Source organism: Acinonyx jubatus, chromosome C1 (genome assembly GCF_027475565.1).
Source record: "Acinonyx jubatus isolate Ajub_Pintada_27869175 chromosome C1, VMU_Ajub_asm_v1.0, whole genome shotgun sequence".
NCBI lineage: Eukaryota > Metazoa > Chordata > Mammalia > Carnivora > Felidae > Acinonyx > Acinonyx jubatus.
Genome location: NC_069381.1, coordinates 35309919 through 35324172, shown reverse-complemented (window position 1 = coordinate 35324172; position 14254 = coordinate 35309919). Strand labels below are relative to the sequence as shown.

At 40.4% G+C, this 14254-nt stretch overlaps 1 long non-coding RNA gene across 3 annotated transcripts in view; it reads left to right on the top strand.

The window, feature by feature from the left end:
- Positions 1-14254, top strand: part of LOC113599385 (uncharacterized) — a 39403-nt gene that overhangs the window by 14488 nt on the left and 10661 nt on the right. For 2 of the 3 annotated variants that reach the window (XR_008294600.1, XR_008294597.1), the window contains one exon: positions 6343-6531. This is a non-coding gene — a long non-coding RNA (uncharacterized LOC113599385). Of the gene's footprint in view, positions 1-6342; positions 6532-8641; positions 8760-14254 lie in introns of all 3 variants that reach the window. The other variant, XR_008294598.1, reaches the window with a different exon arrangement.

Sequence of the window (14254 nt, the reverse complement as noted above, 5' to 3'; positions counted from 1 at the left end):
ATGTTCTAGTCTTGGCTAATCTTCAACCTGGAGGAGCCAATACAAATTTTAGAGACAAAGCAGAAAAATCGGAAACTGATGGCCATGGAAGCTTAGAATATAAGATTGATTAGATTAAATCTGAGTAAATTTTGGTCTGTTTTTCCCGAAGATCTTTTCTGGAAATGAATGTGATTTGTATTTGACAGTTGAGAAGAAATAATTAATGTATTTATTTAGTCAGCAATCACATACCAGGTGCCGGACATAATGATTCCTGAGTGAGATTTGAAATTGTATAGAATTTATGGGCCATGAGAGGGATTGGGAGGAGTGTGTGTGTGTGGGGGGGGGGGGTATGGTTTCAGGCAGAGGGAACAGTATATGCTGAGGGACAGAGGAAAGGCCAATGTTGATGTTAAAGGAATAATATTCTCTGTGTCCTGGGAAAAATTGCTCTTCAGAAAAAAGGCATGACTCATTTTCACTTTCAGGATGGGAACAGCATTCGTGGCACACATAGATGGTTCTTATTGTTGAGGAAAACAATGTATGAGTTTTAGGAGGGATGAGGAATGGGTAGGGGAGAAGAGGACTGGAGAGAGCAGAACTGATCTGCCAAAGAAAGCAAGAAATGAGAGGAATTTGGAGTTTTGGAGCAGCTAGGGCAATAGGCCTGGGCTACTTGGAGAAAGTAGAGCAGTGAGGAGAAGCACTGAAAAGATGGGAAGGCTAGGTCTTAGGAAGAGCCTTGGGCAAAAGAAATCATTGTGAGCTGGAGAACAGGAGAATGAGTGAGAAGGAAAACATGGGTCCTTCCCAAAGGATGTACAAAACACTGGGAGGGCATAAACTTCTGCATTCCTTGTGACAGTGTCTTGAGTAATTTTTATTTGGATATTAAAGAGTAACCCCAGCAGACTGGGAGACTCAAGGTGATAGTTGAATTATACCTATTTTGCTAAGTTGACATCATCTTTTATTTGTGAGTTTTGGCTGCTTTTACCAAGTGGCAAACAAAACTTTGTTCTTAAGGTTCAGCAACTTATCAGCTCCATTTTTTAATACAGTAAAACCTTGATTTGTGAGCATAATTTGTTCTGGAAACATGCTTGTAATCCAAGGCACTGGTATATCAAAGCGAATTTGGGCCATTGGCTCAGTTGTGATCATGTGATGTTCAGCGTCACGTACTACTTGTGAGAAATCGCTCACTTATCAAGTTAAAATTTATTAGAAATGCTCTGGTCTTGTGGAACACTCACAGAACAAGTTACTTGCAACCCAAGGTTTTACTGTATTTTAAAATAATTTAAGTTGGTGATTTTGTAATTTACGTTCTGAGTATAAAATGTTTTGGGGGCTCCTGGGTGGTTCAGTCATTTAAGCATCCAACTCTTGATTTCAGCTCAGGTCATGATCTCAAGGTAATGGAATCAAACCCCACATTAGGCTCTACAAGTTGAGCTCTTGGTCCAAGAGGCTGTTCCATGTGAACCTGATGGGACATGCCTTGGGCCACCCAATGCCCCTCTGCATGCTAGATAACTACTATGATAGGTTTTCAATAAATACTTATTTACTGAATGAATCAGCAAATTCATGAATACTACTTTGTTTCCTTTATTTGCTTTTTAATTTGGCATCAATCAGTAATTATATTAGTCATGTTACTAACAGGTGTCTGAAACTTTGTTTTGACTTTTCTCTGTGTTTTACTTTATAGAATTTTTCATCCATATGGATGAAAAAGTCAACAAAACTATCTGACCCTTGAACAACTGTGTTTAACTGAGTAATTTTAGTCCAAGGAAAGATTAATTATATTTGCTCTTTCACTACATACTACCAAAGATTAGTTGGCATAAGAGTAAAACAGATGAGACAAAATTATTAAGGATCATCAAATAATGGTGGAATTTTGGTCACGAGAAGTTTTTTAAAAAAAATATATATCTTAAATCTAGATTTTTACCCAATTTTTAAGTCAATATACTTGGCTTATATGTTGTTGCATCCTTTGACCAAATGTTTGCACCTTTTGGGTTTAAAAGGCCAAATATTGAAGGGTCACCCCCCAGTGCAATTGCTTTGTCTTTACCTCGGTCAACAGAACCTGCTGAATCCTTCAGCCTCACAGAGGATGGAGGAAATTTTCACAGGGAATCCTGACCTGGAGAATATAACATCCTTTGTTCCCTGTTGTAGCTGCAGCACAGAAGCAATGCCTGGCACTTAGCAGGCATTCAAAACATATTTGTTGAATAAATGAATGAGTGAATAAATCTGTTTACTCATCATAATCATTCAGATGTTAAAAGATTTTCCAGATGCCTAAATAGGAATAAATGCATAAGTAACATTATCTGGCAAAAATAGGGAAAGTCTGAATTATGCTAGCATCAGTCTGACAAATGGAGTGAACTACTGTGTTATTGTTTGTTTGCTCATGTTTAAATTTTCTTCACAAAAATATAATTTTTGTTTTACAACTGTGTGGTCAATTAGAGGTGTGACTGATTCTGTGGACTGGCTCACTCAACATCTGTTCTAGTCTCATTATAGTGTGTCTTCCTGGAATGCTGAAAACTGAAAAGCTTAGGACGACATTTTCCAGACTCCTTTGTTGCTAGGGTTTTGGATGAGATATGGGTTTCTTCAATCAAATGCATTCACCTGGGACCTGAAAATGAACTGAGTTAAGAGGGGAAAGAAAGGGAAAATTTGAGGCATCTATCTTGCTGGTCCTGGTGGTTTAGAGGCAAGCAGTTTGGTTTAGACCTGGAAGCAGAGGTGATAGTTCCTTCCTTTGGCAGGTAGCTTCCTGGTATGGAAAAGGTGGCATGATTCCAGAGCTTGTGACTACTAGTGGCTACTTTCTGATTCAGCAGGTAGCTTCCTGTTCTTGGCAGGAACAGCAGCTTCCTTCATAGCCCAGTTCTATGGTCTGGCTTAGAAACTGCTCCTGGAAGATCAGCCTAGAGTTTCTTTAGCCCATCTAACAATATTGTAAGCCATTTGATACCTTGCAATAAATCCCTTTCTGCCCCCCAAGGAATAGTTGTTTTTTTTTTTTTTTCCTCTGCCACTGAACTTTACCTGAAGCAAGGGGCTGAGAATTACTGTACAGCTGACAAAATTATTTATTACTATATAGATCATTAGGATACAGATGTACTTTAATATTTATGAAATTTCACATACTTTCTTGTCCGGGAACTCCAGTTTCAAACAAAAATGTGTGCTCCTGAAATAGTCTGTACATTGATTTAAAAAAAAAAAATCCTACCAACTTTGAATTTTATTGAAGTACTCTTTTGTGGTTAGTTAATGCTATTAGACTGCGGTTTGCATTCTACTGAATGCATTCTACTGAATGTGACAGAATTCTACTGGATTTAAGCAAAAGCAAAATGAATTTATATAAGGATACAGGTCCTTTCATAGAACCCAAGGTCAAGGATGCCTCTGGGCCTCAGAAATGTCCTGGAGCCAAGGACTGCAGTGCTACAGAGAACCCAGGAAGCCCTCTCACCATTGTTTCTCTGAATATCTGCTTCGTTCCTTCTCACTACTAACTTTCTCTGCATCCCAATCAAGAGGGTTAAAAAAAGGATTCCATCTCTACTTATATACCCTCCCTTTAAGAGGACAAAAGACTGGGATGCCCAGGTGGCTCAGTTGGTTAAGTGTCCTACTCTTGATGTTGGCTCAGGTCATGATATCACATTTTGTGGGTTCAGACCCCGCATTGGACTCCGCACTGGCAGTGTGGAGCCTGCTTGGGATTCTGTCTCTCCCTCTCTCTCTGCCCCTCCCCCTCTTGCTCTCTCTGTCTCTCTCTCAAAATAAATAAACTTAAAAAAAATTTAGGGGCACCTGGGTGGCTCAGTCAGTTAAGCGTCCAACTTTGGCTCAGGTCTGATCTCACCGTTCATGAGTTCAAGCCCCACACTGGGCACTGTGATGATAGCTCAAAGCCTGGAGCCTGCTTTGGATTCTTTGTCTCCCTCTTTCTTTGACCCTTTCCCACTCACACTCTGTGTCTCTCTGTCTCAAAAATAAATAAACATTAAAAAAATTAAAAACAAAAGAGGACAGAAGACTGAAGTAGGGATCTCCTAGATTTAATTCCAGAATCTTGAGGAAAGACTATGAGTAGCCTACTTCAGTCAAGTGCCGAGTTCAATTAAGTTGGACAACTCTAGAGGTTGCCATTCATCCTGTTTTCTATTCAAAATGCACCCATGGAGCACAACATTTTGTAGAATAGGATGTGAATCATGCCACTACCTACCCTGTACCAATCAGCTGGAGTCTGGAGTCAGTCCTGTTGTGGGAACCTGGCGGTGGGTGCTCTGCTCCTGGAATCATGTAGATTGTCGGTAAAGGGAGGTGGATCTGTAGGAAGGGCAAATTGTCATGTATGTGGGAATTACTGGGAGCTTAGGAGACAAGCTCACTGATGTTTATTATAAGAATGATATATTGATCTTAACTATATTAGACCGGCTGTAGGCAAATTACAGCCCATAGGCCTAGTTTTTGTAAATACAGTTTTATTGGAACACAACCACACCCATTTGTTTCATGTTGTCTATGGCTGCTCTTGTTCTACACCAGCAGAGTTCTGCAGTAGCAGCAGAAAATATACATTTCACAAAGCTACAGTATTTACTATTTGGTCCTTTACAGAAAAAGTTTGTTGACTCCTGTGGTAGACTCCTGTTACTCAAAATGAGGCCCCTAAGCCAGGAGTCTCAGTATCACCAGGGAGCTTGTCCGGCCTCCACTTGGAACTATTGAATCAAAATCTCATTTTTTTTTTAAAATCCATTGAGGCATTTATTTGCATGTATGTATTACATCCCTAGGAAAAGAAACCCAGGATTTCCCCTCTTCTCCTTTTTCGTCTTGCCTTTTTATGGTCCATGACACTAGCTGTCAGTATAATGAAGCCGAATCAAGGGGATAGGAGCAGGTTATTCTACCATTTTCCTAGATCTTTGAGTTGCATATCAAATATGGGGCTGATTACTCCATACTTGTTTAACCTGCTCATGAGGTTCATAACAACTTTCCCAGCTCTGTGATCACCAATGGTTTCAAATTCATCAATGTAACCATGTTTCAGCATTACAATTAGAAACTGGACAATGACTTCGGAGCATGGCCTAATAAGAACCTAGTGTTTGCCTCTCTTCGGCATTGTTGATATTCTTGACAGCATCAGTCAGGACACTGATATGCACCATATGACAGCATGGAGAGATGGCACAGACAGAGCCTGCTTTTTAACAAGATCCCCAGGTGATTCAGAGGCACATTAAGGTTTAAGAAGCACTATATTAAACTCCTCAGTGGGCATAATCAATACTATTGAAAGTTGCGTTTCACACAAGCCTCTTTTACCCCGTGGGACATGATGTAATCCCCTAGGCACATTAGACTAGCGTGCCACTATCTCTGGATTTGATGTAGTGAATTTTTTAATGTTTATTTATTTTTGAGAAAGAGAGGCGGTGGTGGGAGAGAGAGCACGGGGGAGAGGGGCAGAGAGAGAGGGAGATACAGAATCCGAAGCAGGCTTCAGGCTCTGAGCTGTCAGCACAGAACCTGATGCGAGCCTTGAACTCAGAAACCATGAGACCATGACCTGAGCTAAGTCAGCCGCTTAACTGACCGAGCCACCTAGGTGCCCCTTGATGTAGTGATTTTTTTTTTTTCTTGGACTGTGTCAGGGCACAGTATCATTACCATCAGCCAGAATCAGCCTGGACAAAGAGATATCTGGCTACAGTTTGTTAGGTGCCTACTCACTCATTCAGTTGTAACTAATATTTATTGAGGGCATACTCTGTGCCAGGTACTGAAATACAAACGGGGGCAAATTGGCACAGTCTCAGCCCTCATAGTGTTATGAAATGTAGTGAAATTATTTTTATTTGAGAGAGAGAGAGAGAGAGAGAGAGAGAGAGAGCGAGAGAGCAGGGGAGAAGGACAGAGGGAGAGAATCCTAAGCAATCTAATGTGGGGCTTCATCCCATGATCCAGGGATGATGACCTGAGCCAGAACCAAGAGTCGGATTCTCAACCAGCTGAGCCACCCAGGTGCCCCATAGGTACTTTAATCCTCATGAGAAAACTGAGGCTTGGAGAGACTAACTGACTTGCTCCAAGTCATATGGCTGGTGAGTGGCAGAGCTGAAAATTGCACCTATGTCTATCTGATACAACAGTTTATGCTTTTTTCTATGTAGCATTGCTAAATGTGGTTCTAGGAGATTATAATCTAAATAGGTCTATAGGCAAAGAGCCAGTGTATTACAGATAAGAAACAGTATTCTTATCTCCCACTTCCAGATACAGCCAAGATGATGCTGCAAGATTAGGGCAGGATAGAAACTAGAGGAGCCCAGCTCTTCTCCTGAGACCTTCTCTTCAGAAGTGACAGACCTGCCACCTTTATCTGTGAGAAAAACAGATGACTCTGGTTCAATCACTCCTTCCTGAGACTTGGAGTAAAATTCATCTGAGGTGAATTCACCTAAGGTAGGACAAAAAAAACCACTGCACTGGGGAGAATAAGGATCAGGGTTAATGCTGCTTCTTCCATGTGACTCCCGGGATGAATCCTCTTCAATGGGGCCACGTTTCCTTTCTGAATCTGCCTCCCACCTGTTCTATACATGCCCTCAACTGACCCTGCCCTCTCTCCTTGCCTTGCTCCTAAGTCATTCCATTTTACCCTCTTGAACTTCCATTCTGAGAGCTACAAATATACCTCTCCTATATACCTCTATCTGGAGGAGAGAGATGAAGTGGAGAAAAGGAGGTGTGAGAAGGGGGAGACCAGGACACAAGTGCACAATGGAGAGAGAACTACACAGGCGAAATAGTGTACAAAATAGGCATCAGTTTCCCTTAGCCAGCTGCAGTGACACACAAGTAGATATTTTAATCCTATGCCTAAAGCATTACTGTTCAGAAAAAGTAAGGCAGGTAACTGAAAAGTTGCAAAATCTAGCAGCTAGAATCAGAAGTGCTCCAAGAATTGGATCTAAAGGAGACTGAAAGTCAAGCACCCAGGAAAGGAGAGGAGAGGCACAAATGGGAAGAGAGAAGGATAGAGGTGATGTAAGACTAAATAGAAGAAAGTCTGGCAATTAGGAGAGAAAGGAAGTAGTCTGACATTGGAAAGTGCCTGGCATGTAAAATGAGAACCTGGCAAGGGAAGAACAGGTGACGAATCAATTACAACAGATCTTGCCTGCCATTATCTGGGCTTTGGAAGTAAGTTGATGAGGTTTGGATTTAATAAATATTAAAATTCTAAAAACACTTAACTGTTGAGGGAAGCTTTGGAGCAAACAGCATATGAATAGATTTCTAAGGCTAGGCTAGACATCCATCTATTATGGATGGTTTGAGACTAACACATCCATCCTGCTACCACAGAGAGAATTTAATGACCCTGCAGGCCTTCCTTCCAAACTTCTGAAAAGCTGGGATGGGTGGAGGGAGGGAGATTAAATGGTGCTAACTTTCATTCTGTGGTTTTTATCACAGATTCTCTGCCATTAATTCAGACACAATTGATGAGCATTTTCTCCAAACAAAGGATTTAACTGTTGGTCTTTTCACGAACATTGCTGTCCAATCCTTATATACCTTTTTATATACTTATTGCCCTACATTTATATACCCCTAAACACAGTAAAGTTCTACTGTGTAAGTTTACTGTGTAAGTTCTACTGTGTAAGTTCTACTGTGTAAGTTTGGAATTTGCAATAGTTTTTTAAAGATTTTATTTTTAAGTAAATTTTATACCCAATTTGGGGCTCAAATTTGCAACCCTGAGATCAAGAGTTGCATGCTTGACTGACTGAGCCAGCTGGTGCACCTGGATTTTACAATAATTTGAACAGGGGCTGTATATATATATATATATATATATATATATATATATATATATATATATGTGTGTGTGTGTGTGTGTGTGTGTGTGTGTGTGTGTGTGTATGTATGCATGCTGGAATATTACTCAGCCATAAAAAATAATGAGATCTTGCCATTTGGAACATCATGGATGGACCTAGAGGGTATAATCTAAGCGGAATAAGTCAGTCACAGAAAGACAACTACCATATAACTTCACTCATATGTGGAATTTAAGAAATAAAACAAATGAACACTCAAAGGAAAAAAGAGGCAAACAAAAAAAACAGACTCTTAAAATACAGAGAACAAACTGGTAGTTGCCAGCAGGGAGGTGGTTGAGGGGATGGATGAAATAGGTAAAGGGGATTAAGAGTACACTGATTGTGATAAGCACTGAGTAATGTATAGAGTTGTTGAATCATATTATACATCTGCAACTAATATAACAGTCTATGTTAATTATACTTAAAAAAAACAGGGCTGTCAAAACAGAGCCATTTAGGACAGGATAATTCTTTGTTGTGGGGGTACTGTACTGTGCATTGTAGGATGTTTAGCAGCATTTCTAGCTTATACCCTCTAGATGCCAGTAGCATGCCCCCTGCCCCCAGTTTATAACAGCCAAAAATGTCTTCAGGTATTGCCAAATGTCCCCTGAGAGGTAAAATAACTTCTGGGTGAGAACCACTGCTGTAAAATTATAGTAATTAATGTGTTACAGGTGTAAAGATAGACAAAGGATCCATGGAACAGAAGAAAGAGACCAAAAATAGAATCCTGCAAATATGGAATGTGATAAATGTTGAAGATAAAATTGCATGCCAATGGAGGAGGAATAGGTATTTATTAAATGGTGCTGGAGGAACTGATTGAAAAAAATTACAATCGTACTTCATACCATTCATAAAAACTTTTAGAAACAAATATGGGAGAATTTCTTCATCATTTCAAGTTATGAAGGATTTCTTTAAAATATTTTTTATGTTTATTTTTGAGACAGATAGAAACAGAGCATGAGTGGGGGAGGGGCAGAGAGAGAGAGGGAGACACAGACTCGGAAGCAGGCTCCAGGCTCTCAGCTGTCAGCACAGAGCCTGACGCGGGGCTCGAACCCATGAACTGTGAGATCACGACCTGAGCTGAAGTTGGATGCTTAATCAACTGAGCCACCCAGGCACCCCAAGTTATGAAGGATTTCTTAAACAGGACACAAAAAGCACAAACCATGAATGAAAAATTTTATATCTTTTGTGTTGAAAATTACGTACCTCAATGGTTTCATAGACAAAGTGAAAAGCTAAGTGGCAGGTTGGAAGAAACGTCCAATTATATATATATATAATTAAGACATACCAATCAACACCTTAATACTGACTGTGTTAGTTTCCTAGGCCTGTTGTAACAGATTACCACAAACCAAATAACTTGAAAAACAGAAATTTATTTTCTCAGTCCTGGAGTCTAGAAGTCCAAAATCAAGGCATCAGCAAGACTGATTCCTTCTAATGGCTCTAAAGGAGAATCATTCCATGCCTCTCTCCTACCTTCTGGTGATTGCCATCAAACCTTGGCATTTCTTGGCTTGTAGCTGCATCACTCCAGTCTCTGCCTCTGTCTTCACATGGCCTTATTCTCTGTGTCTCTGTGTCTTAACATGGGCTTCTTAGGACACCAGTCATTATATTTGGGGCCCGCCCTACTCTAGCATGATTTAATCTTAACTTACTTACATCCGCAAAGACTGTATTTCTAAGCAAGGTCTCATTTTGAAGTTCTGGTGGGACACTATTCAAACCCCTACCATCTGCCATCTGAACCCCCAAATTCATATCTATTCCACATGCAAAAAACTTTTATTCTATCCTAAATCCCCCAAAATGTTAATTTATTCTAGTATCAACTCTAAATCCCAAATCTCACAATATAGATAATCTAAATCAGGTATAAGTGAGATTCGGGGTATGGACCACCCTGAAACAAAATTCTTCTCCATCTCTGGACCTCTAAACCTAGAAAACAAATTGATTCTGAAATACAATGGCGAGACAAACATATGATAGATACTCCTATTCTGAAAGGGAGAAAATGGAAGGAATAAGAGTAACTAGTCTTAAGCAAGTTCAAAACCTAGCAGGGCAAATTCCATCTGGTTTCAAGGCCTGAGAATCATTTTTTGTGGCTTGATCTGCCCTCTGGGCTGGAGGAAGCCTCTATAGCCTGTGCCTCTGTGTCTGTGTCTACAGTATTGCCCTTGGAGTCATTCTTCCTTTTACCTGAAGCATAGCACATATTTGTAGTTGAATACAGCTCATTTCCTGCTGGTTAGAATCTTTGAAGTCTGACAACTTTCCTTCATTTAGTTCTGTCTCTGGCCCCTTCAGTCCAAACTGGCAGTGTTTCTGCTGATATACCATTTTCAAAAAACTGTGTTGATCTTCCATATATGTCAAGGGGATTCATGCCATTACATAAGAGGGTTCTCCAAAGATTTTTTTCTGGAGAACCCATTTTTATTCCTGGATCATGCTGAGAAGGTTGATTTAGACCCATAAGTCACAAATTTAATCTCCTCAGCAAAAGTTTGTCCAGCAACACTCTTGGCTCTGTTTCTACAGCATGCTATCTGGATAGGCTGAGAATTCTTCAAATCACCAAGTGCAAGTTCCTTTTTGTTTAATAGTTCCTTCCTCAACTTATCTATTTCCCCTCACATTTTACTATAAGCAATAAGGAGAAATCAGGCCACACCTTTCATACTTTTCTTGGAAATTGTTTGAACTAAATGTTTAAGTTCATTGCTTACAATTTCTACTTTCCACCCAACAGTAAAACACAATTCAGCCAAGTTCTTTGCCATCTTACAACAAGGATTGCTTTTCTTCCAGTGTCCAGTAACAGGTTCCTCATTGCCTCTGAGACCTCACCAGAAGCACCTTAATCTCCATTATTTCCAAAAAAGTCTCTTCAAGGCTATCTAGGCCTTTTCTATCATGTGCCTAAAAAATTTTCTAGCTTCTACCCATGACTCGATTCCAAAGCTACTTCTACAATTTTAGGTATTTGTTACAGAACCACTCCATTTTCTAAACCAGAATCTGTATCAATCTGCATCAGTTAGGATTCTTCAGAAACACAGAACCAATAGGGGAGATATGAGGCAGGCTGGAAACTTAGGCAGGAGTTGATGCTGCAGTCTTGCAGTCTTGAGATAGAATTTCTTTTTCTCTGGGAAGCCTCAGATTTTGTTTTTAAAGACTTTCAACTGATTAGATGACACCCACTCACATTAATGGGGATAATCTACTTAAAGTCAACTGATTATAGATGGCAACCACATCTACAAAGTATCTTCAGAGCAATATCTAGATTAGTGTTTGATTTAGAAGCTGGGTACTATAGCTTAGTCAAGTTGGCATACAAAACTAACCATGATACCAACCACAGAACAATGGACAAATAATAACAAATGGCTAATTCATAAAAGAGGAAACCCACAGAGTCAATAGCATAGTATATTTGTACAACCACTTAGACATTTAGATTTCTATGGGACTGGATCAGAAAACAGGAACTATTCTATGTTGTCCAGATATGAAAAGTTTAATATATGAGTTAGGGGCTTATACAACCATTGGACAAGCAGAATAGTAAAGGTTGAAGAAACCACCATCAAAGATCAGGGGGTGCTACCAAAAATATTGTTTTGAAACACCAATAAATGAGTCATTCTCAAGAGCGCTGAGAGGGTGCCGTGATTCTCAAAAACCTGAGAGCCAATTGTTTTAGTCTGCAGTAGTGAGATAGAAGCAGGTGGTGTTCAAGAGCTTCCTGGGAAGCTACTATGGCTTTCATGTCTTCCCACATATCTGGCTGTAAACTGACTTCAGAGAATAATGGCATCTTTTCTTCTACTCTCCATTTCATCTTGGAGAATATATCTTTACATGCGTCAGACTACTAGACCCCTGGAAAATTCATCAATGTAAGAGTCTCCTTAATTTTTATAATGTTTATTTTCTACCGTCTGGCATGCAGGTGTCTTACAAAGGCTTCTAGGGTATTTGCTAAGCAATTTCCTGTTCATTAGGTACAGTCAGCACGATGTTATCAAGGTAGTGAATTAACTATCTATGGAAGTTGGTTAGGAAATATGGAAAGGTGATATGACCAAAGTCTCTATACAGTCTAAATTATGACAGAAAGTTGGAGAGTCAACACAGACTCGAGACAAGATAATGAAGGTGCATTGTTTCTGCCAAGTAAAAGTGTCCCCTCTTTCTCTCGCTTTCCCTCTCGCTCTCCCTCTCTCTCTCTTCCTCTCAAGAGGAAGAGAGAGAGAGGGAGAGCGAGAGGGAGAGTGAGCGAGGAAGAGAGAGAGAAGGAGAGTGAGAGGGAGAGCGAGCCCCACTCTGGTTATCTTTGCATAAGTGCACACTGTCCCCCCCCCCCCCCCGCACACCACAGAGAGAGAGAGAGAGAAAGAGAGAGAGAGAGACGCCTACGTTATCTCTAACAGTTTAAAGTGCTCCACTTGGCCTCCATCACTCTTATCACACGTTGAATTCAGGGAGCCCATTTCAATGATAGCATTTCCCACTCTCTTGCAGAGAATGGCAATACAGAGCCTTTCAAGGATGCTATGCCCCCTTTCCAGTGCATTTTTCAGTCTGGTGAAAGGAGTGTATTTTTAAGAGACTGCTGTAACTGATCATTTTGCCATCTTCAAACCAGAAGTCCTATATCTTGCCCTTTTCAAACCACTTAATCTGACTTTCATTCCTATCATTCTAATGCTCTCGCTAAGATTACCAATAATCTTAGAGCACCTAGGTGGCTCAGTGGGTTGAGCGTCTCACTCTTGATTTTGGTTCAGCTCATGATCCCGGGGTCATGGGATTGAGCCCTGGGTCAGGCTCCACACTAAGCGTGGACCCTGCTTAAGATTTTCTCTCTCTCTCTCTCTCTCTCTCTCTGCCCCTCTCCTCTGCTCTCGCTCTCTCTCTCCTCCCCTGCCCCCTCCCCCAAAAAAAGATTACCAATAATCTTATGTTGCTAAATCCAAGGGACACCTTTAGCAGCATTTTACAATTTCTGTTCTTGGCTTTAATATTGCATTCTCCTTTGGAATTCCCTGTACATCTCTCCCCGTACATCCCTGCCTTAAGCCTGGCTCTTCCTCCACCATTCATTGTTTAATGTTAGGGTATTTTAGGACTATTTCCTCAGCTTTTTTTTTTTAAAGTTTGTATATTTATTTATATTTATTTTTGAGAGAGAGTGAGCAGGGGAGGGGCAGAGAAAGAGGAGAGAGAGCAAGAGAGAGAATCCCAAGCAGGCTTCACACTGTCAGTGCAGAGCCCTATGTGCAGCTCAAACTCACAAACTGTGAGATCATGACCTTAGCTGAGATCAAAAGTTGGATGCTTAACCGACTGAGCCACCCAGGTGTCCCTAATGTTTACTTATCATAGAGAGAGTGGAGGGAAGGACAGAGAAAGAGGGAGACAAAGGATCTGAAGTGGACTGCGCTGACAGCAGCCAGCCTGATGTGGGGCTCGAACTCATGAACCACAAGATCATGACCTGAGCTGAAGTATGATCTCAACCAGCTGAGCCACCTAGGCGCCCCCTACTTCCTTAGCTTTTTTCTTTTCTTGCCACACAAACCATTCTCTGTAGGTCATCTCATACATCTCAGGTCTCTACCTGGGTTGTTCTCCCTTCCTAGAATACTCTTTATCCCCTTGATATCTGGCTAATTTCTGTTGGTCTTCAGATGTTAGCCTAAATGTATGCCCTGAGTCTAAGACTTCTTGATGCCTTGGACGAGGTTAGGAACACTTTTTGAGCACTCAGAATTTCCCCTTTACAATAATTACATTTCTAATTGCTTTTTCATGTCTCATTTCCCATTAAATTGTAAGCACCTTGAGAGCAGGGGCAGTGTTAATACCTAACATAATGCCTGGCATGTAGGTGGTGCTCAATAATATTTATAGATTATTCATAGTTGAGTAAATAGAAGTAAGGGTCAAATTTCATTTCATTTCAAATTGCTGAACAACTGTGGTCCAACCTTATTTGTTGAATAATATATATACTACCCATAATTTATAACACCTTCTTTTTCTTATATTCTTATATACCTAGACTATTTCTAGGCAATTATCTTCAATCTCATTGCTCTATCTACATGTAATTATGCCTACATCATGCTATTTATTTATTTACTTATTTATTTATTTTTGAGAGAGAGAGTGCATGTGGGGAGGGGACAGAGAGAGAGGGAGAATCCCAAGCAGGCTTTGTGCTGACATGGGGCTTGAATCCACAA